General features: G+C 39.0%; 1 pseudogene; it reads right to left on the bottom strand.

Annotated features, from left to right (window-relative positions):
• Positions 1-6005: 6005 nt before the first annotated feature.
• On the bottom strand, positions 6006-12224 carry LOC123946403 (annotated as a pseudogene).
• Positions 12225-21972: the final 9748 nt, after the last annotated feature.

The following is a 21972-nucleotide window of genomic DNA, read 5'->3' as shown; positions in this document are numbered from 1 at the left end:
AGTATTTCTTTTAGCTGCACATCATAAAGTATAAATAAAGATGAGATTTAAAAGGTTGCTTTGCTAAGATCTCAGATACCAGTATCTCATGGTATCTTTCAGCTAGATCCATGGGTTTTCTAAGGATTTCATGATGTGTATCACGAATCCTTCCTATTAAAGTAGAAGGTCTCTGGGAATCATAAGGATATTGTTGCTGAAACACTACTCTGGGAGCCAGACAGAGAAAGTACTGTCTAGAAGAAACAATGAATTTAAATTGCCATATATCTATTAAATAAACTGATTTCATAATACTGCATCTTCCCAATAAGTAAACTGCAGCCCCAGGTGGCTACACCAGGACCTTCTACCTAAGATTTAGAGAAGAAAATACCAATCTTATCCAAATTCTTTCCAAATGTTGAAAAATCTATGAAAGATCTTTAATCTAATTTTATGATGCCAGTATGTCCTTGATGCCAAAGCCTGAAAAAGATATTATGAGAGAGAAAAATTATAAAATCATTATTATGATTATAAGAGCAAAAGTTATAAATAATAAATTACCAAGATAATAATAAATCATAAATACAAAGCATTAGAGATCACCAAATTTGGTTTATTCTGGGAATAGAAGATGATTAATATTTGAAAATCAGTCAATGTCAGTATAGTAGTTTCCAATTTCTTCATAATGAATTACCAGAAACAGTGACTTATAACAATGCAAATTTATTATCTTATATTTGATATATCAACAAGTCCAAAATAGTTCTCTGGAAACTATTATCAAGATATGAGCAGGATTGCATTCCTTCTGAAAGTTTTGGAAGAGGAAAATCAATTTCTAGAGTCTGCTCCCATATTTTGGTGTGGCCTCTTTCCATTCTCAAAGTTAGGGATGGCTGTTTGAGTCTTTCTCATTCTACATCACTCACATTGACTTTTCTATCTCCTTCTTTCACATTTGAAGGCCCTTTGTTGATTATATCAGGCCTAGCCAAATAATTCAGGATAATCTCCCTACTTTATGTTCATCTGATTAGTCATTTTAATTCCATCTGCCACCCTAATCTCACTTTCCAATATACGCAGGTTGAAACAATTAGGATGTCGATATCCTTCTGGATCCATCATTCTGTCTACCAAAGCTAGTCATCCAATTAACAGAGCAAAGGAAGAAAATCATGACTATCTCAGTCTATGCATAAAAAGCATTTGATAAAATGCAATACCCATTTTTTTTAATTTCTAGAAAAATATAAATAGAATTGCCTTAATCAACTGTAAGCACCATACTAAGGTTGAAATATTAAAAGCATTCTCCAGAAATGAAGATGGATGCCATCTATCATCTATATTATCATTGTGTTAGAGATTCAACCAGGGCAATCAAACAAGAAATGAAATGAAGGGAAAAGGAATAGATAGAAAATATGAAACTGTAGTTAATTATAAGTGGCATAATTCTGTTCATAGAACATCTAAAAGAATCCACAGAAAAACATTCAGAATTAAAAATAAACTGTAATCATTTCCAAGGTATAAGGTAAATATATAAAAATCACTGTATTTATATATACCAGCAAAAAACAATTTGAATTTTCAATGATACAATTTATAACTGTGATATAATCAAGTAATTAGTAATACATCTTTTAAAAGACTTTCAAAACATCTAGTAACTATAGAAAATAAACATTGAAGGGCAAACCGTATCAATTAATAGGAAAATCGAATATTATGAAGACACTGCTTTCTTCAAATTAATTTATACATGCAAAGCCCTAATTTTGAGGGGCCATTCCAAGCCTGGAAACACAAGACAAATTAACATAGATTCCTCCACAAAGCTAAACCATTAAAGGAGTGATATTTTTGAGTGTTATCCTTTTTTTTATTTTGCTCTTTCTTTCTGGGAATATGGCACTATTTCTTTCTCCTTTATCATTTTTCCCTTTCCCTTTTTCTAAATTTGAAAATAGTTCTATTTTTACTGTCCAGGTCTCTTTGAATATTTTTCATATTCAGTTTATCCATATATCTCATTATCCCTTACCCACTTCAAACTCTGCTAATAATGTTTTACTTATATAATTTTTGCAGTTAGCACAGTATTTTTAGAATTCTAAAACTTCTTTCTTGGAAGCTTGAAGACAATTATACCCTCTCTGATTCCTTGTCAATATCCATCTGATACAGTGCCATGCTCACCCTAGAAAGCTTCCAAAGTATTCTTCCCAGAACTCCTTCTACCCTTAAATCCTATCAATGTTTATCATCTTATTTGCTGAAGGATCTAGAGTGTTTACTCTGTACCCTGCTAACATTTTTCCAAAAACTGTCTTAGGTACCATACTATATTCTGGTATTTTTTTCTGTCATTATTGTTGATCCTGAGCAAAAGAGTGCAACAAAAGTCTATACTGCATCAAGTCCTAAATATATAATAATTTCAAATGAAGTTTAGGGAACAGATGTATATATTAGAAAACCACATAAATAAGCTTCATCAGAGTTAATCTACCCTGAGTAGGACTGCAAATTCAATTATGGCTCAGAATATATGAAAACAGTATGTCCTTGATACTAAAAGCCAAAGCTTGAAAAGATACTAGCATAAATTCTAAGACAATCATTATCATGGTCATAAATGCAAAAATCCTAAATAAAGTATTGCCAACTTAAATCCAGTTATAAATAAATAAAAATAACACAGTTCAACCAAATCAAATTTATTTTAGGAATACAAGATAGTATTAATACTAGAAAGTCACCAGTGTTGGGCATCTAATTAACAGAGCAAAGGTGGAAAACCATATGATTATTTCAAATGATGCAGAAAAATTGGTAAAATTATTACTCATAGTTGACATCATAGAATTTATAAAACATAGCCAAAAATCTGCTACTAAGTCATCAAAATAAAAAAACAAATATATCATTGGGCTGGGCACAAGGACAACATACAAAAATCAGTTGTATTTATATATGCTAACAAAAAAATTAGAATTGCTTACATGATACCCTTTATAATGCCATTAGTAAAATCAAATACTCAAAAAGTCATATAAGGGAAGATATTCAAGACTTCCATACAGAAATTATTACAAACAAATGGAAGAGATAAACCATACAAACAGCCTAAAAGATACAATATTGTAAGATGATAATTCTTTCCTAGTTGATTTATAGATTTGAGGAAAGTCTAGTCAAAATGTAGGCAGTTCGTTTTTGGAAACTGGCAAAAATCTTCTATGATTTCAAGGTTGTGATAGGGTGAATTTCTAAAATAGCCTTCAGGGGCACATGAGTGGCTCAGTCATTAAGTGTCTGCTGTGATCCCAGGGTCCTGGGATAGCCCCCCATAGGGTTCCCTGCTCTGCAGGAAGACTGTTTCTCCCACTCACACTCTCCCTACTTGTGTTCCCTCTCTCACTGTCACTGTCTCTCACTGTCTTTCTCTGTCAAATAAATAAATAAATAATAAAATGGCCTCCAAAGATGTACTACCCTAGTCACCAGAAACTGCAAATTTGGTGAGATATCAAACCTGCACTTATTTTAAATTACATAACACAGTCCGTGTTTAGATGGAGAGATTATCCAGGTGGGTCTGATCTAATTGCATGAGCCTTTAAAAGAGAGCTTTCTCATATGATCTCCCTGATATGAGGACATGGAGAAGCAACATGGGGGGGTAGGAGATAGGAGAAGAATAAATTAAACAAGATGGGATTGGGAGGGAGACAAACCATAAATGACTCTTAATCTCACAAAACAAACTGGGGGTTGCTGCAGGGAGGTGGGATTGGGGGAGGGGGAGCGGGCTATGGACATTGGGGAGGGGAAGCGAACCATAAGAGACTATGGACTCTGAAAAACAACCTGAGGGTTTTGAAGGGTCAGGGGTGGGAGGTTGGGGCAACCTGAGGGTTTTGAAGGGTCAGGGGTGGGAGGTTGGGGGAACAGGTGGTGGGTAATGGAGAGGGCACGTTTTGCATGGAGCACTGGGTGTTGTGCAAAAAGAATGAATACTGTTACGCTGAAAAAAATAAAATGAGAAAAAAAAAAAAAGAGAGCTTTCTCAAAGAAAAAAGAACTTTCTCTGGGTCATGTCAGAACTGTAAGTAAGAGAGACAAAGTGTTAGAAATATTCTAAAAGCCTTTGCTGGTTTGAAGATGGAAGGAACCATGTGAGAAAGAATGTGAATAGCCTACAGCTGACAACAAGCAAGGAAATAGGGACCTTCAACCACAGACACAAGGAACAGGATTTTTCCAACAATGTCACTGAGCTTAGAAAAGGATTCTTCCCAACAGCTTCCAGGAGAGAGCCCAACCCAACTGATACCTCGAATTTGGCTTTGTGAGACCCTGAACAGAGAATTCAATCATGACATGCCAGAGCTCTGGCCTAAAAAACTATGAAATGATAAAAAGGTACTGTATAAGTCACTAAATCTGTGGTAATTTCTTATCCAGCAAGACAAAATAAACACAGAGAGTTTGGTACCTAGAAGGAAGATGCTGCCATAGCAAATGCCTAGAACTGTTAATTTGGGAATTGGGCAGGGCTTGGAGTTTGGGGACATTTTGAGGAACAGGATAGAAAAATCTAAATTGCCTTAAAGAGACTGTTTTAGGGGCACCTGGGTGACTCAAATGGTTAAGTGTCTGCCTTCAGCCCAATCATGATCCCAGTGTCCTGGGATTGAGCCCCACATCAGGCTCTCTCATCACCATGTAGCCTGCTTCTCCCTCTCCCTCTGTCTACCACTCTGACTACCTGTGTGCGCTCTCTCTCTCTCTCTGGCAAATAAATAAATAATAAATAAATAAATAATAGACTGTTCTAGAAATGGGCACGCAAAAGAGGCAGCTGGTAAAGGCTTAGAAAAAAAGTGAGGAACATGTTATTGGAAAATTGAAGAAGAAAATCCTTTTCATGTACTGGCAGAAAGTTTGTGGAGTTGTCTCCTTCAGTTATGCAGAAAGCAGAATTTGCAGATTTTGAACTTGGATACTTAGCCAAGGAGATTTCCAAGACAATAATTAAAGGCACAACCTGGTTTCTCCTTGTTGCTTATAGTAAAATGCAAGAGGAGAGGGAAAATGAGGGAAGAATTGTTAAAGAAGAGGGAACCAGGAATAAAGGATCTGGAATCTTTGAGCTGACAACATTTAGATGTGATTTTGGACTTTTGGTTGATGCTAAAAATGGAATGACAGAACCACAGGAGGAGGTAAATGTATTTTGCACTCGGGACAGAGAAAATCTTTGGAAGCCAGAGGGTAGACTGCAGTAGGCAGAATTTCTAAAGTAATTCCCCAAAGATGACTTGCCCTACTCTGTGAAGCCTATAACTATGATGAGTCATTATACTCATGATTAAGTTTATATGGCACAGTTGAACTTAACATGAGATTATGTGGGTGGGCCTGATTTAATCACATGAGCTCTTAAAAAAGAAAGATTTCTTCCACTAGTGATAGAAAAGAAAGTCAGAAAGATTTGAAACTCAGAAAACTCAGTATACTGTTACTGGCTCTAAAGATGAAGTGCCACCTTGTATAAATCCTGACCTGTGCTGCTTACCCCAGACATGAATGTATTATACACCAATGCTGGCCTCCTCCTGTATGGCTGCTTCCTTTCTTTGCAACCCATTGTATGGCTTTATAAATGGTAAAGTGAAAGGGGGAAAAAAAGATAGAAACGCATAAGCAACAGAAAGTGACCACAAGGAGCTAAGAACAACTCCTTGCCAACAGGCAAAGGGGGCTCTTAGTCCTGTAATTAAGGACAGAATGGCCTTAATTCAGCCAACAACACAGATGAGCTTCAAAGAGGACCTCAGACTCCAGATGAGAGCACAGCCAGCTGACACCTTGATTTCAGCATTGAGACTCTGAACAAGGGCCCAAAAATGCCATCCTTGACTTCAGACCCACAGACATGGAGGATAATAAATTTTGTTGTTGTTTTGTTGTTGTCTTCACTATTTTAGCAGATCAGTTATTTAATGAGGTTCTTTGTAAGAAATGTAGAACACCAGTTTGTGAGGGTAAACTCCATTTGTGGGAGAAAACACAGAGCGGAGGTAACCCTGGAGCTGAGGAACAGCTTTGAGTTTTGGCAAAATTTGCGTTGCGAGTCCACAGCTTTCTTTCTTTCTTTTTTTTTTTTTTTTTAAACATAGAGTGTATTATTTGTTTCAGGAGTACAGGTCTTTGAATTATCAGTCTTACACTGTTCACAGCACTCACCATAGCACATACCCTCCTCAATGTCCATCACACAGCCAGCCTATCCTCCCATCTCCCCCCCGACCCACAGCAGCCCTCAGTTTTTTCCCTGAGATTAAAAGTCTCTTATGGTTTATCTCCCTCCCCCGTCCTATATTGTTTCATTTTTCCCTCCCTTGCCCTCACAAACTCCCTACCCTGTCTCTCAAATTCCTCATATCAGAGAGATCATATGAGAATTTTCTTTCTCTGACTTATTTTGCTTAGCGTAATACCCTCTAGTTCTATCCACATCGTTGCAAATGGCAAGATTTCAGTTTTTTGATGGCTTTGATGGTTTTTTGTTAGTTTCAATCTTTCCAGAAAAGTCCACAGCTTTCTGACCAATCTTGCACTGCTCCATAATCTCACATTTCTCTTTTTCCCAGTTGAAGATCTCACCTTCCTGGCGTCTGGGTTTACACAGCTTCTTCTTGAAATAAGCATCAGTGAGATGCTTGGGAATTTTCACACCACTGATAGCAATTTTGGCGGAGGTGGCAATGACAGATTTCTGGTGTGTTCTTCATAGAAACTCGATTGAGGGCCAGAGGTCCAGTCACAAGTAGCAAGCCACACTGTTCTAATGCTTCAGGAAAACCACCCTCTTGCCCCTGTAGAGTGCAGTGAAGATGATCACAATTGTGACAGGAGAGGCACCTTTGTGGCTCAGTCAGTTAAGTATCTGCCTTCTGCTCAGATCATGATCTCAGGGTCCTGGAATCAAGCCCTGAATGGGGTTCCCTACTCAGCAGGGAGTCTGCTTCTCCTTTCTCTCCCTCTGCCCTTTCCCCCACTCATGCTCTCTATCTTTTCCTATCTCTCAAGCAAATAAATAAAATCTTTTTTTTTTAAATGGTGCCACCAGTGTTGCTAGCTTTAAGTTTTCTCACATGTTGCCTGAAATGTTTTTTTTTGCCATGGCTCAAAAGCTTTCAAACCACATCTTCAGTAGGATAATAGCTAGGCATTTGGGGAAGTTTAACCACTCAGGTACTACAGTTCTTGTCACCACCAGCTGGTTTTGTGACAGTAGCAGGAAACTTCTCCTTTTTCTTTTCAACTCTGGATTTAGCTGCTGAATACTTCCTGTTGTACATAGCCTTTCTGGAATACGTAGCCCTTGGGAACTATCTGCCAGTTCCTCGGCTAGCACAGGGTTTGGGCTGTGGTGGGGTTTCCCTTACTTTGGTGTTTTAGCTTTGAGTTTACCCTTCTTCATCCTGCCACCAGCATCAGCTATCTTGGCTTCAGGTTTCTTCTCCTTAGTATCTGCCTTCTCAGCTCTTTCACACGCTATCTTGCAAGAGGGGAAAGAACAGTAAGTTTTGTTGTTTTAAGACATAAAGTTTGTGTCTTATTTTGTTACATAGCAATGAGGAATTTCATAAGGTAAATATAGCCAAGGTAATCATGGAGAACAAAGTCGCAGGAATTGACTAGCTTATATAAAGATTTACTTTTTTTTTAAAGATTTTATTTATTTATTTGACAGAGAGAAATCACAAGTAGGCAGAGAGGCAGGCAGAGAGAGAGGGGGAAGCAGGCTCCATGCCAAGCATGATCATGACCTGAGCAGAAGGTAGAGGCTTAACCCACTGAGCCACCCAGGCGCTCCTAAAGATTTACTTTTAAGCTCTATTGTTAAATAAACACTCTGGGTTGGGACAAGGATAGAGAAACAGAAAAATGGAACAAGCCAGAGGGCTCAAAAAGTTCACAAACATAAAGCGATCTGATTTGTAACAAAGCTGAGGGAAAGATGAACTCTTAAATGAATGTTGCAAGGCAATTTGGATATATAGATAAAAAGGAATACTGACCTCCATACAAAAGAAAAATATTCTTCAGAAAAATATTCTTCACGGATAGTCTCTCTAAGTGTGAAATGTAAAAATAATATGAAACAAGGAATAAGAAAATAGCTTCGCATATTGACATAGGCAAATAATTGTTAAATAAAAAACAGTAAACACTAATGAGGAAATAGAAGAAGACTGCATTAGGGTATAATAAATAAACCTGTTTGTCCAAAGTAGGGTTCAGCAAGCTTCAGCTCCCAAGCCAGTCTCTTATTTTATGTAAATAGACTTTTTTTGGAACTCATACACATCTGTTCATTTGCAGATTGTGGAGGCCTGCTTCAGGGCTGCAATGTAGCCGAGAAGCATCTGGCTCTAGGGATCCCAAACAGGCCAGGTTCAGCCACTCACCACCGACGATATCCAAAGGCAGAGAGACAAGTGATGGTGAGACAAGAAAGGAATTTATTTCAGTGAGGTCAGTGAGGTCAACACCAGAAGACAGCAGAATAACATCTCAAAGACTATCTCCAAAGTGCTAAAAACACTTTTTGGTTTATAGAAGGGAAATGTGGGACAAAGTCAGTGGGTATGTGCAGGTGGTCAATAAAGTCAGGTTGATTATTGTTTTGTAGTAAATCATATGGGATCTTGCTGGCTCATGTTATTCTTTACTGCTTGAGGAAGTAGTTTCAGTTCATATCATGGAATGCTTTGCCCAAAGAGTCTTTGCCTGAATTCAGAGATAAGCTGAAAAGAAAAACTTAATTAGAAAGTACAGACTAGGGGCACCTGGGTGGCTCAGTGGGTTAAGCCTCTGCTTTCAGCTCAGGTCATGGTCTCAGGGTCCTTGGATCGAGCCCCACATTGGGCTCTCTGCTCAGCAGGGAGCCTGCTTCCTCCTCTCTCTCTGCCTGCCTCTCTACCTACTTGTGATCTCTGTCTGTCAAATAAATAAATAAAATCTTTAAAAAAAGAAAAAGAAAATATATTGGTAATAGAGAGGGAGCAGTAAAGAACTGAGTAAATTTAGATTTTGTCTGAATAGATTATAGATGATGGTGGAGATCTTTAGATAACTCTGGGCAGCAGAGTAAATGTACACTGGGTGCCCTCAAAATGAAAATCAAATTAAGGTTGTGAGTCTTCAGTTATAAAGACTGAGTAAAACATGTTGGCTCGATCTAGAACAGCAAAGTAGGTGTCCTGAGGTTTTCAGATGGCATCTATTATCTGTGTAACAAAAGAAATCTTAATGGCAAAAACCTGTGCATTTAAGTTTTGATAATCAAATGTAAATCTCTATTCATTGGCAGCCAGTTTTAACACTGGCCAGATAGCTATTAAAAGGTGAGATAGTGGGCCTAGTGATATCCAGTATATCACCAATGAAGGCCTTTTGTACTTTGATTTAGCTGATATTGTAGTGTACTTACGGTTTTCAACTGAAAAAAGGCAGTTGGACAGGTTCCCTTTTGGTGGTTTCCACAAGAAAGGCTAGGAATTTGGGATTATTCCAACAATCATGTTGGGATTAGTCCAACAATCATGCTGGGTGAGGACATCCGTAGCTATACCAGCAGAAAAGAAAACCGGAAGGGCCACCACCACTGGCAATTGCTTTAGAAATACATTATCAATAGACACATCTAGTTTAATTTGTTTTACCTGTTGTGCCCATAGGTTATAGAAGGCTCCCTTGGGGAATATAGAAGGGTTGCCTAGAATTACTGTGACTTGGGCTTCTGAGTCTAATAGAGTCAAAAATGCCTGGACCTTTAGCAGTGGTCGTAGCTAGTGCCCTTAATGAGTGGAAGTCCGTGTCGCTGAGCCCATGCATAACCTCTATCCTGCCACCATAGCCACTTTGTTCGTGAACCCAGTGGGTGATGACTGGAGTGGCTGGGAAAGAAGCTGACAGGTATACACAGAACAGGTCATCCTAACTACACAATTATTAAAACCCTCTTCTGCCAGGGTGCCTTGAGACACTCAGTCAGTGAAGCATCCAACTCTTGATTTCAGCTCATATCATGACCTCAGGATCATGGAATCAAGCCCTGTGTTCAGCTCTGCACTCAGCAGGGAGTCCGCTTGAGGATTCTCTCCCTCTCCCTTTGCCTCTACCACCACTCACTCTCCCTCTCTCTCTCTCAGATAAATAAATAAACCTTTAAAAAAAAATGCCTCTTCTGCTGAGGTCACACTTCAGTGAGCATTCACATGGGACACAAATATCTTCACATTTTTTGCCCATTCATCAAGTTCTTTACACATACTTCTTCTCGAAATGACCTTCACTAATTATCCAATCATTTCCTTCCGAGTCCCTGACCATTCAGCCATGCTATTGGCCACAGCTCACAAATTGGTATATAATTGCATATCTGGACATTTCTCATTCCAATAAAAGGGAACAGACAGATACACTATTCAAAGTTCTGCCCACTGAGAGGATTTCCCTTCACCACTGTCCTTTAGGGATGTCTAAGAGAGGGGCCATTGTGTCACAGCTGTTCATTTTTGGCTGGTGCCTGGATGTCTGCAGAGTAGTCCATCTATAAACCAGACCCAAGTCTTCTCTTCTTCTGACACTTGAATATCAGGAACGCTTATGAAGTCATAGGTGCAGGCTGGAAGAGAGAAGGCAATGTAGCAGAAATTGGAACACCAGGAATTTGGGCCACTTCACGTGAACTACTTGTGCATTCAGTGCCTACTTAGACCTAATCATGTACATTAGGTCATAAAATAACTTGATGTCCTGCAGTATCATTCAGTCTCTACTTAGGCCCTTAGCAGGCTAAGAGTTGTCCCCAAAAGGAAAGTAGTTACCTATAGATGCTGGCAGGGTCTTGCTCCAAAATCTTAAGGCCTGCACTGTGATTCACAGATGGGGGCCAGAGAAAGTTTCCAGAAAGGATCACTATCTGCCATTGACGTTTCAAGCACCGTTGGATATGGTGGATCACATGGCCCACAGGGAAGGACAGCTTGAACAATATCCTGGACCTGCACAGAAACCCTCTGAGCTGACCTGAATTTACCTTTAGCTCACTGTAATACTAAGATCTCCTATTTTTGAACATACAATGTATGTGCTAGCATACTGATGTACTTAACATGTGTTAGCATGTACTAAAAATGTGTGACTGAACCAAAAGGGCCTGTGCGAGCTCCATGCCCCACTCCCATACATGGAATAGAAACTTCCTGTACTAACCCATAGGATAACAGTGCTTTGAGAGCTAGCTGTCTCCTTGCTTGAACCAATAATAAAACGTTCGTTGCTTTTTACATTTCCTTGGGTTGTACTCCATTCAATGCAGCCCAAGCAGTGAACCCTTCTCCCAAGTTCAGCTGCAAATAGATCCTCAGAAGAGATTCAAAGGAAGAAAAAACTTCAATGCATAAACGAGATTATTAATACACTGATTACAATAACAAAAACCTGGAAATAACATAAACGTCTCAGAAAAAAATAAATTTAAATGTTAGACTACTTTATAATCATTGAAGCAAATTTTAAATAACAATGAAAAGAAAGTACATGAAAAGAATATAATAAGACTAACTGGCAAGAAATACAAGTACCTGGTGGCTCAGTTGGTTAAGCGTCCAGCTCTTGATTTCAGCTCAGGTCATAATCTCAGGATTGTGAGATCAATCCCCACTTGCACACACTCTCCCTCTCTCTTTCTCTTTCTCTTTCTCTAAAAAGGAAGGAAGGAATGAGGAAGGAGTTGTCTAAACACAATTAAAACAACTATATGAAATGCACATGTATAATAAAGAAGTAAAAACAATTATGTATTAGGAAAGTACTTACTGTAAACTAGCCTCAGCTAAGACTAATTTCAGCAGAAAATACCTTAATACGAACTGTCAGCTGGTTCCTAAAATCATTAGAAGGGCTAGAGAAACAGATGATGTTTAAGTTTCCAAGGGCACCAACAACAACCCTGCCACAGGACTGGTTTTGTGAAAAAACAGCTACCACAGCCACTAGCCGCTGCTGCTGCCAGGCACTAAACGCTAAGAATTTGACGAGCAACAACAGTGATCGCTACCTATAAATGTGTTTCTGAGTCAGAATTCAACCCTGCAGCCATTGTTCTCCTTATAATCTAGATTCTTCTGCAGGTAGTACATGCCAGCAAAACGAAGGCTTTTCTCCACACACCCCTTGGTCTGCTTATCTTCAGGCCAAGGTCTTGTGAACGCTCCTAAGATTAGAAGAATTCATTCACAAACCTGCCTCCTGGAAGCTGAGAAACTTCCCAACTTCACTGTGGGGAAACTATACACACCATCCTATTTAATTCTCATAAAAACAGCCAACATTACAATCTAGATTTTTCCAAATAGAGAAATTGAGATATATCTATTTTATAAATTATAGGCTGTTTGGAGTTTTTTAGGAAAGAATATGTGGAAATTGAGAATCTGGCATTGTATTCCCTTTAAGCTATCCGTAACTGTACCTCGAAGGTAGGGCACCCCAGTTTGAAGATTGCCAGTCTAACTCAGTTTATTAGATACCTCTAGCTCAGGAGACAAATACAAGATAATCAGTTCAATCCATCTAATGTAATAACTGAATAATAACTGACTGTCAAGTAGCAGATTTCATAAATACACAACAAAGAATATAAAGGATAGAGTTTGGGCCCTTCCAGAGTGAGGTAGTTAAAAAACTATAAAAGGATAGGTAGCTGTGGGAACGTTGAGTGACAGTGTCAAGGCTTAAAACAGAGAGGGAGATTCAGAGCAACCACGAAGTCTTCCATCATCCACAAGCAATGACATTTTTCATTCTTCCTTTCCAACTATTTAAATTTTTATTTCCTGCTCTCTTATCAATGTTCAGGCTAGGAACCTAGTACAGTACTGGGGGAAAAAAACGTAGTGATGGCGGCATTCTCTAAATTGTTCCAGTCTTAAGATAATGTCTTTAGGAATTTGTAATTCATAATGGACTGTGATTTTGCTGTAGATTATTTGTAAATGACACTAACTTCTTCATGTTAAGAAGGTGCCCTTTTATTCCTCAATTGCTAAGACTTTTAATATAATATAGGCATTTTCTCTGTTAATCTTTTAATATGGTGAATTACATTAAAAGTCTCCTTATCTTAAAATAGCTTTTCTTCCCAGGATGAAATCCAGTTTTCCAGAGGTAGTGTCTTGTCTTTAAAGATAGATTCAGATTGCTGCTAATTTGATTATGAGTTTTGTGTCTCTTCTTAAACCAGACCCACCTGTAATACATGATGATTCTTATATCATCCTTAAAAGGTTTTAGTATCAAAGTTATGCTATTTTCACAAAATAAGGAGAATCACGTTCCCTCTTTTATATCTTCAGAAGGAGTTGTCTATGTTTAGAGTTACTTATTTTTTACATTGCTAGTATGACTCACACACATGATGAGGACTGGAAACTTCTAGTCCACCATCTTGCTGACATCACTCCCTTAATTTATATTTCTTTTTTTTTTTTTAAAGATTCCACGTATATATTCGACAGATAGAGATCACAAGTAGAGAGGCAGGCAGAGAGAGAGAGAGGAGGAAGCAGGCTCCCCGCCAAGGAGCCCAATGCGGGGCTCGATCCCGGACCCTGGGATCCTGACCTAAGCGAAAGGCAGAGGCTTTAACCCACTGAGCCACCCAGGCGCCCCTATATTTCTTAAAAGTTTGCACATTTCATCTGTTTTAAAATTCATCATCAAGAACTTACTCATGCAATGCTCCTTACATTTTTAGTCTCTAAAGCATTGACAATTACGTTCCCTTTTTATACTGCTAATATAGTGAATTTGTGTATAAGCAATGTCCATTCTCAGAAGGAATCTCACTTCTGATTGTTCTAAATCCACAGCACAGCAGAGAGCCCAGAGTCCTGGGGCATGCCATAAATTTTGATTTTATGGATACCCCGCAGACGTTAAATATTTATTACTTATTATCCAGACAATAATGCCTATGAGTCCCTTGGGCATTTATCCACTTTTAAACATTCAATCCAAAATAAACAGAAAATTCAACATATTAAACACCAAACATCAAGGTAAATGCACCCAGTATAATACTAAACTGGAAAAATTCTGGGAAATCTCCCACATTCTTAGGTGAGAACACAAAAATCACGTAGCGGTTGCTGAATATTATTATAGTTTATTGGCAACTGTTCAAATAGTGAGCATGGGTTAAACACTCACATGTGCCACAACTCAATACTATAAGCAGATCCCAATTTGTCATACCTAGTTTAATTTACTTTATTCTGACAACTGAGAGATCACTTTTTGTCAGGGAGGAGTACTGCTCTAAGCAGTCAGATTTCAGAACATGTGTAAAGGAGTGTGTGTGTGTGTGTGTGTGTGTGTGTGTGTGTAAAGGCAATGGAGAAATCTTCCCTTTGGCTATTTCTCCTCTAAGATTTGTAGTTGTAAACTCTTCATCCTGTTTGAATAGTAACTTCCAACAATCAATATTGGGCAAAGAAAGGAGGGTACCATTCACACCAAGTCAAGGAAGATTTGGACATGAGGTCCATGTCCTTAGGGCCCAGTGACCTGGAACATTTTACTCATGGGCATCCTAAATTTGGAAAAATTACATACCCTCTCACACATTTTTAAATTGACATTTAAGATTGTTAAAGAAATTGTTTAAATTTAAATAGTTGCAAGTGATATAACTTCCAGCACATTATAATACTGACATTTAAAATAAAACTGTTACTTTACTCATTCAAATGCATCCCACAGAATCTAAATGCCATAGCAATTTGACACCCACTATCAAACCTTTTTAAAAGACAAGATGTTTTTAAAATTAAAAATTTTACAAAATTCTTTTTTCTCCTTAACCTGTATTTTTACTTCACTGTCCCTTAGAAATTTATCCTCATATATGTTTATGCTTGAAAGCATTTTACAGATTCCTTTATCACATTTTTCTGCAACAAAGATATGTATAGCATTTAAATCTTTTTGTAGCCATACAATCCAAGTGCTAAAAATTTACTTCTGAATTTAGATATTAATGCAATTTTTATTTACTACTGATCAAAATAGTAGATGTAAATTATAAATCTTGACAAATATCAAACATAAAAATATATCATTGAAAATGCATCTCATGGGTGGACTTTTTTTCCATTTAGCTCAGTCACCCAAGGATAAATATTACTTAAAGCTGACAGATTCAGCATCAATACTATCTCTATTTTTATTTTTATTTGTGAGGGATGACAAAATATTTTCAAGTAAATTAGTTGGTAAAAAAAAAAAAAGGATGAAATTCTGTTTTAACAATGTTAACCAATTCTTTGAATTCCTTTTAAGTTATATGTTTTAAAAATCAATAACCACTTATTATCAAAAATTAATAATCAGATGACAAAAATTCAGAAACCACTTGACTTGCAAAATGATTGGCTATTTGATTAGAGTCATTCACTGTCTTAGCACTGGCACCATGTTTCAAGGAACCTCTTGTTTGATGTCCCAGAGGTTTTTATAATCAGGTTAATTTCTTCATCATGGGCTGGTTCTCAGGCAAACAAATTTTAGGAAAGAATGTGTGGAAACTGAGGATCTGGACATTTTTTTCCTTTAAGCTATCTGTAACTGTATACCTCTGAGTTACTGTACCCCAGCTTAAGGATTACTAGTTTAACCCAATTTGCTAGATGTCTCTGCTTTAGGAGGCAAACACAATAGCAATCCGTTCAATCAATCTAATTCAATAACTCTTTAATAACTGACTACCAAGTAGCAGGTTCTAAAAATGTGCAACAAAGAATACTAAGGATGGAGTTTGGGCACTTCCAGAGTGAGGTAGTTAAAAAGCTATGAAAGGACACACAGAGGTGGGCACAGTAAGTGACAGTGTCAGGAAGACTCAGAACAAGCATGGAAGTCTTCGAGTCTTCATTCTGTGACAGCGAAGCCTGAAAATGAGGAAGTAAAGCTGGTTCAGGTAAAAGAAGATCCTTGACTTGAACATCATGTGTGGGATCATGAACAGCCTCCGCTTGGGAGGGCCACGGAACAGAAGCATCCACGAGAGAGTCAGCTCTTAGCTAAGACAAGGGGGGCTACCACAGGTGTTAAATGTGAAGGAGTTTCTTAACCATGCCCCAAAATTCTTGTTGCTTTCCCTTCCCTTGATTCTTTTGTAGATTTATCTCCTTAAGGAGCTCTGTTGAGAAAAAGGTGACTTGGCCAAGGTAGAACATTCTTGGGTTTTGCAGCCCTAAAAATCATTTTCCTCGGAGGTTTTGGCAACCGTCATAAATGAAAGGACAAGCTTCAGTATGGTCAAGGTCCTTCAGGAAATGGAGAAAAGAATGAATATGCCAGGCTGTAGGTAATGTGAAATCACGGTGCTGTCCAGAGCTAGCAACCGCAATAATTTCAGCATCCAAAGGCCAGGACTCCTGGGACCAGAGGAAAGGGGTGGAGGGGGAAGCCAGATTCTCTGTGCGATTGAGACAGAATATTCAATTTAGAGGCATCATTTGTGTATGCAAATGGAAGGAAGGCAAAAACTATTCGATGGAAGGCTCTTTTTGGTTTGTTTTGTTTTTTTAATTACTGGCACTTAGGGTGCCTTGAGTGGCTCCAGGGGTTAATCGTCCAGCTCTTGATTTCGCACAGGTCCTGAGTTGAGCCTCCCATGAGGGTCCACACTGGGCATGCAACCTGCTTAAGATTTTCTCTCTCTGCTCCTCACTCTCCCGCCCCTCCTCTCCTCCAACCCATCTCTCTCTCTCTCAAATTAAAAATAAATTAATTAATTAAAATTAATTAAATTACTGGCATAGTATTAAGTTGGGTTATACTGCCATCTGGTGGTCATTGTAATACTGCCATGACTGAACACCATCCAAACACAAGAACAGGAAGAGGGGAAAAGCAGAAGCCAATTCTTCCCGCATTGTATTGGAACCGGGTTAAATTCTACCTTGACATAATTTAAAAACTAATCTGGTAACATCAAAGAAGCTGTGTGGTCAACCACTTTGGTCTCAGGTCAGTATATACCTGATATATCACTGATTTTCCACAGCATCAGCTACTTTACCATCAGTGGAATGGTCAAGAGAGCAAGTTGCCTGCGATTGAATCGCACCTTGGCCCCTGGGAGTCCTTAAGCAAGGCATTTAATTTCTCTTCATCCCAGGTTCAGCATCTGAAGAATGATGTTAATAATGGCATATAATTTAGAGGGTACGTTTGCGAATCAGGCTAATTCATAAATGTAATTGCTTAAAACAGTGCCTGGAACATAGTAAGTGATCAATTAAACTATTACTCCTTCAGGAACAGACCATAGGTTTATCAAACTCGAGGAAAAAAATAATAAAGATGCTCTCTCTCCATCCTCTTCTTCACTCATGCCCAGAAAAGAGGAATTTGGTTATGATAGGTCAGATTTCAGAATGCTAACTGGATCCAGTGCCTAGTAGACAGAAAATTAGACAGACAAGCCTCTACTGGTAAAAGCCACTTGTTCAGTTTCTCCTGGTTATCTCAAATACGGTTTTGCATCATCGGAGTTCTTAACACACAAGCTTATGGAGAGCCACTTTAAAAACCTCCAAAGTCTTCTCTTTTCTCACAAGGCCCATGTCATCTGGCCTCTAACCACTCCTTTAATCCTATACATACTCACTCTCCTCCTCTCTCGCCTCTTCCCAGCCTCAGTGGCCTCCTTGCTCTTAGTCGTGTGCTGGGAAGCATGCTCCGCCCCCAAGGTTTTATACTCCAAGCCCCTTCTACCTGGATCACTCATCCCCAGATATCCAGAAGGCTCCCTCCCTCACTTCCTTCAGATCATTCCTTAAATGTCATCTCCTCAGAATTTTCCCCTAATCACATCATCATAAAGAAAAATGTCACATTCTAGCTGATTCTGCCTTTATTCAAAGCACTTAACAATTTGACATATAATTTATGTATTTACCTGTTTGATTGTCTATCTTCCTCCACTCGAATGTTATCTCTCTGAGCTCAGGAGCCTTGTATTTTTTGTTCACTCTAACAAGGTCAAACACAGATCTTTCCCCTTTATCCTGAACCTGCTGACCAAGCCAGACTCAGAACCTCCAACTTCCCATTCCTGTCTCCTGATTGATTATCTAGGATTAGAACTGCATGTGCCTCACACTATCTAACCACAGAGGAAGACATTTCCTACTCAGATAACTGATTGGACTTAGCCCACTTCCAAAAATACTTCAACTGTAGATCACCCCATCTGCAGCTTCGTTTCCCTCCCTATAATATCTAGGGCAAAACCCTCCTGCTGAGTCACTGTGACCTTCAGATCTGGGGTGGTCTTATTGCAACCCGCCTGAATAAAATCAATCTTCTTACTTCTCTGGCTGTTGTTTTTGACACCACCTGTATCTCCATCATATAAGATGATTTTTAATACATAGTCAGCACTCAATAAAATTTTGTTGAACAAATGAACTATGGAGAAAGAATTCTCCACCCGATCCTGCCCAACTTGCTGGAGTCCTGAACTGGACTTTGCCACCAAAGCCCTGGTTAATTATAAAGACTTAATTGATTTTTATTTTGATTTGTTTTTGCTTTTCTTCTCTTGTGTACACACAGCCCCTTAGGATCTCTAAGGACTGGAAAAATGACAGGGTTGATACAGAATCGTGGTTTTTCAGGCTCTCGTTACTTTGCCTTTCCAGGAAGATCAGCCCATCTAAGGGACAGAGAAGTAGGTTTTAAATATTCCAGTAGAAGTATGTAGATGTACATAAGAGTTTCTCAGAAGAGAAATGTCTCACTTATGTGTAAGAGTAGGTATATCTATTAAAGAGTTGGCATGGGTCTTTAAGACTAACTCGAACTGGGTGGGGGGGTAGAGACAGCCCTGGGTATGAGGAACCGGAGGAAGAAACAAGCTGTGGAATCTATAAAAACTAAGGATTCCTCCTCTGTCTTTGAATCTACTCTTCAATTTTGACTTCAGCATTAGCCTTTGGCTAAATGCTCACTTCCATTTCTGACATTACTGAAAGTCGCATGACCAATGATCATATTACCTCATGGATAACTTCATGGTTGATAACCTAAAATCAGAGGCACCTCGGCAGCTTGGTCAGGTAAGCATCTGCCCTCAGCTCAGATCAAGATCTCAAGGTCCTGGGATCAAGTCCTGCACTGGGTTCCTCTCTCAGCAAGAAGTCTGTTTAACTTAATGAATATAGTAGTTTCTCTTATCTTGCTGTTTCCCTCATTAATAAGTTAAGTAAATCTTGTATGTATTCTCATACCATGTTATATGAGAGTCAAGAGTTTTTTTCTCCCCAAGTTCTTAAAAAGTAGAGTTTGATGAAAATAAGGAAGGAAAGAGGGAAAAAAAGACATTTTCTTCTCAGAGTACTCTCAATGAAGAGTAACCCTGGCACTTCCCTTCCCCTTCATCACTTCTCCTCTCCCTTTCCACCCCTCCACCCTCTGCAGGCTCTCTCTAGTAAATCCACCACACAACCTGGAGACTAATAGAAAAAGCACTTTCTGCTGTCACACCACAGAGCTCTGGGACCTGCCAAGCCTACTCTGGAGTCTCACTTCCCAAGGAGGAAGAAGCTATGGGATAATCCCCTCTGGGCTATAGTCACCTCCCAAGTTAAACAAGGCCTTGACCCAGAGAAGTTTTCACCTAACTGCCTCCACAGACACCCCCTGCCCCCAGGGCATTCCCCTGGGTTCTTGGGGGAGCACATCGGGGCCTGGGACTAGAGCCGTGTGAGCAGGGCTCTGGGTCACTCACCCACCATGGCTGGCATCAGAAGAGCTCAACTTTAAGCCTCTTTAAAATACCACACTTCTGAGTAAGATTTAATTAGAAGCAAAGGGTATTGTGGGTTTTTACCTGCGTATGCATTTGAAATGTTTACGACATTTAAATCCTTCAAATATTAGCTTTTAGTATTAGACTTTTCAGTGTGGTATAATCATTCCATTTGAATAATATATCATCTATAGAGTATTTTCAATATAAATAGAATATAGATGCATCTATTCTTAAAATGGCCAGCATCATACTGTTGTTATCATATCCATTGTTATGTAGTATCATAACTGGGCTAATAAATGCAAGTTGCCTAAAATATTTTACCTTTATGTGGCATTTATGTAGCATTTAAATTATTAATGTACCGCCATATAACACTGAATCAAGCCATTTGCCCGTTTATGAATGCAATCTATGCCCAATGTGAAAGAAGAATAGAAGCTTGCTTCTGGCAAATATACATTGGAGAAAATGTCCATCCCCGGGGGTGGATCAAGCCAAGATCAGAGACACCTGCCTGCTGTGTAATTGCCAGTCAAGTTGCACTGCAGCCCCATCCCCAAATTCCAAGGAGAAGATCCAAGGCCTTTCACGCAAATAAGATGGTCTCTGAGAGAAAAGAAACCATGGCTTTGTTGGTTTGCTTGTTTTTGTCTCTTGATAATCAAACTGAACACAAAACATTGCTCAGCTTCCTATTTCCACCTCTCTACAATGCCTTTTCTTCAAGTCCCTTCCTTTGGATGTTGGTGGTGGTGAGTGCATGGGTCATTTTTTTTAATGCAACAGTGGGGTTTTTTGTGACTATATATATATATATATATATATATATATATATATATGGAAATGAGAGGATTAGAACCAAAAATATTCTTTTTTTCCTCTCACAAAAGCATAGGCATACCCAATTTTGTACTGGGATAACAAATAACAGTGACCCCATTGCCTTCTGTCTTGTTCTACTGCTATCCTCATCACTGGGCTTCTACATTTACCACTTGGTTGAAGATCTCTCTTCCACTTCAGCTCACATGTCCTCATTCCGGCCAGTGGAGAGGAGAAAGGGGAAAAGAAGAGCAATCCCCCTCTAGGGATATTGCTCAACAAATACACAAACATGCCCATGTACATACTCCTGGCCTGAACTTAGTCTGCTGGCTATAACAGTAAAAACGACAGCTGAGAAATCATTTTAGGTCCAGCAACCAAGTGTCCAAGTAACATTTGAAGGTTCTATGTCTGAGAAAAAAGAGAAGAATGGCTATTAGGGATAACTTGCAATCTCTACTACCACCTGTCCCTTTGGCCACCCAGTTATCTGTGTGTACCTTTCCTCTACCTAGAAGACACACACTCCCTCCTCAAAAAAGATAATAGCAAATTTCCAACCAGGCAACACCTCCAGATCAAAGTCCAGGATCTCTGGGTGATGAACTCTTTCTCAGTCAGCTCTAGATCTGTCTCTGTGATCTGATGACCTATAAGCTGCAAGTTCTCATCTGCCCTAGCCCACCCCTAGTTGGCAGGGGCTTAGCTTCCTAATTCTGGCAGATTTTTTTTTTTCAAATATACTGCCACTGAATAACAGCAGTCATTAGACTTTCCCCCTGCAAAGTCTGGTTTTTTGCTGCCCACTGGTCAATCACCAAGCCAGTATCCTACCTTTAGTCTGATGCATCTTCCCATTTCCAGGAATTTAAACATGCTAAATGTGTCCCTTCTCCACATCTCTCTCTCTCTCTCTCTCTCTCTCTCTCTCTCTCAGGAAGTCTAGAGTTTGCATGACCAATCCACCACAGGAAACCCAGGTTTCTTTGATCCTCTCATTCTACCACCCACACCATGTGTTTTTCACATTATGGCTGTTCTAGACTTGTTATCATGCCCACATTAAAAGCAGCAGGAAAGAAAGAAAAGAAAGGAGTAGGGCATGTCCCTCTTGGAAGGAAACTTTTTAGAAGTTGAATGATCCTTTTCCCACTTACCTCAGATTGGCCATATTTAAGCACGTGATCACACTTTATCTGTGAGGGCCTTTCAGAAATGTAACTTTCCCTCTGGGA

This window comes from Meles meles, chromosome 7 (genome assembly GCF_922984935.1).
Source record: "Meles meles chromosome 7, mMelMel3.1 paternal haplotype, whole genome shotgun sequence".
Taxonomy (NCBI): Eukaryota; Metazoa; Chordata; class Mammalia; order Carnivora; family Mustelidae; genus Meles; species Meles meles.
This window is presented reverse-complemented; position numbering and strand designations above follow the sequence as displayed.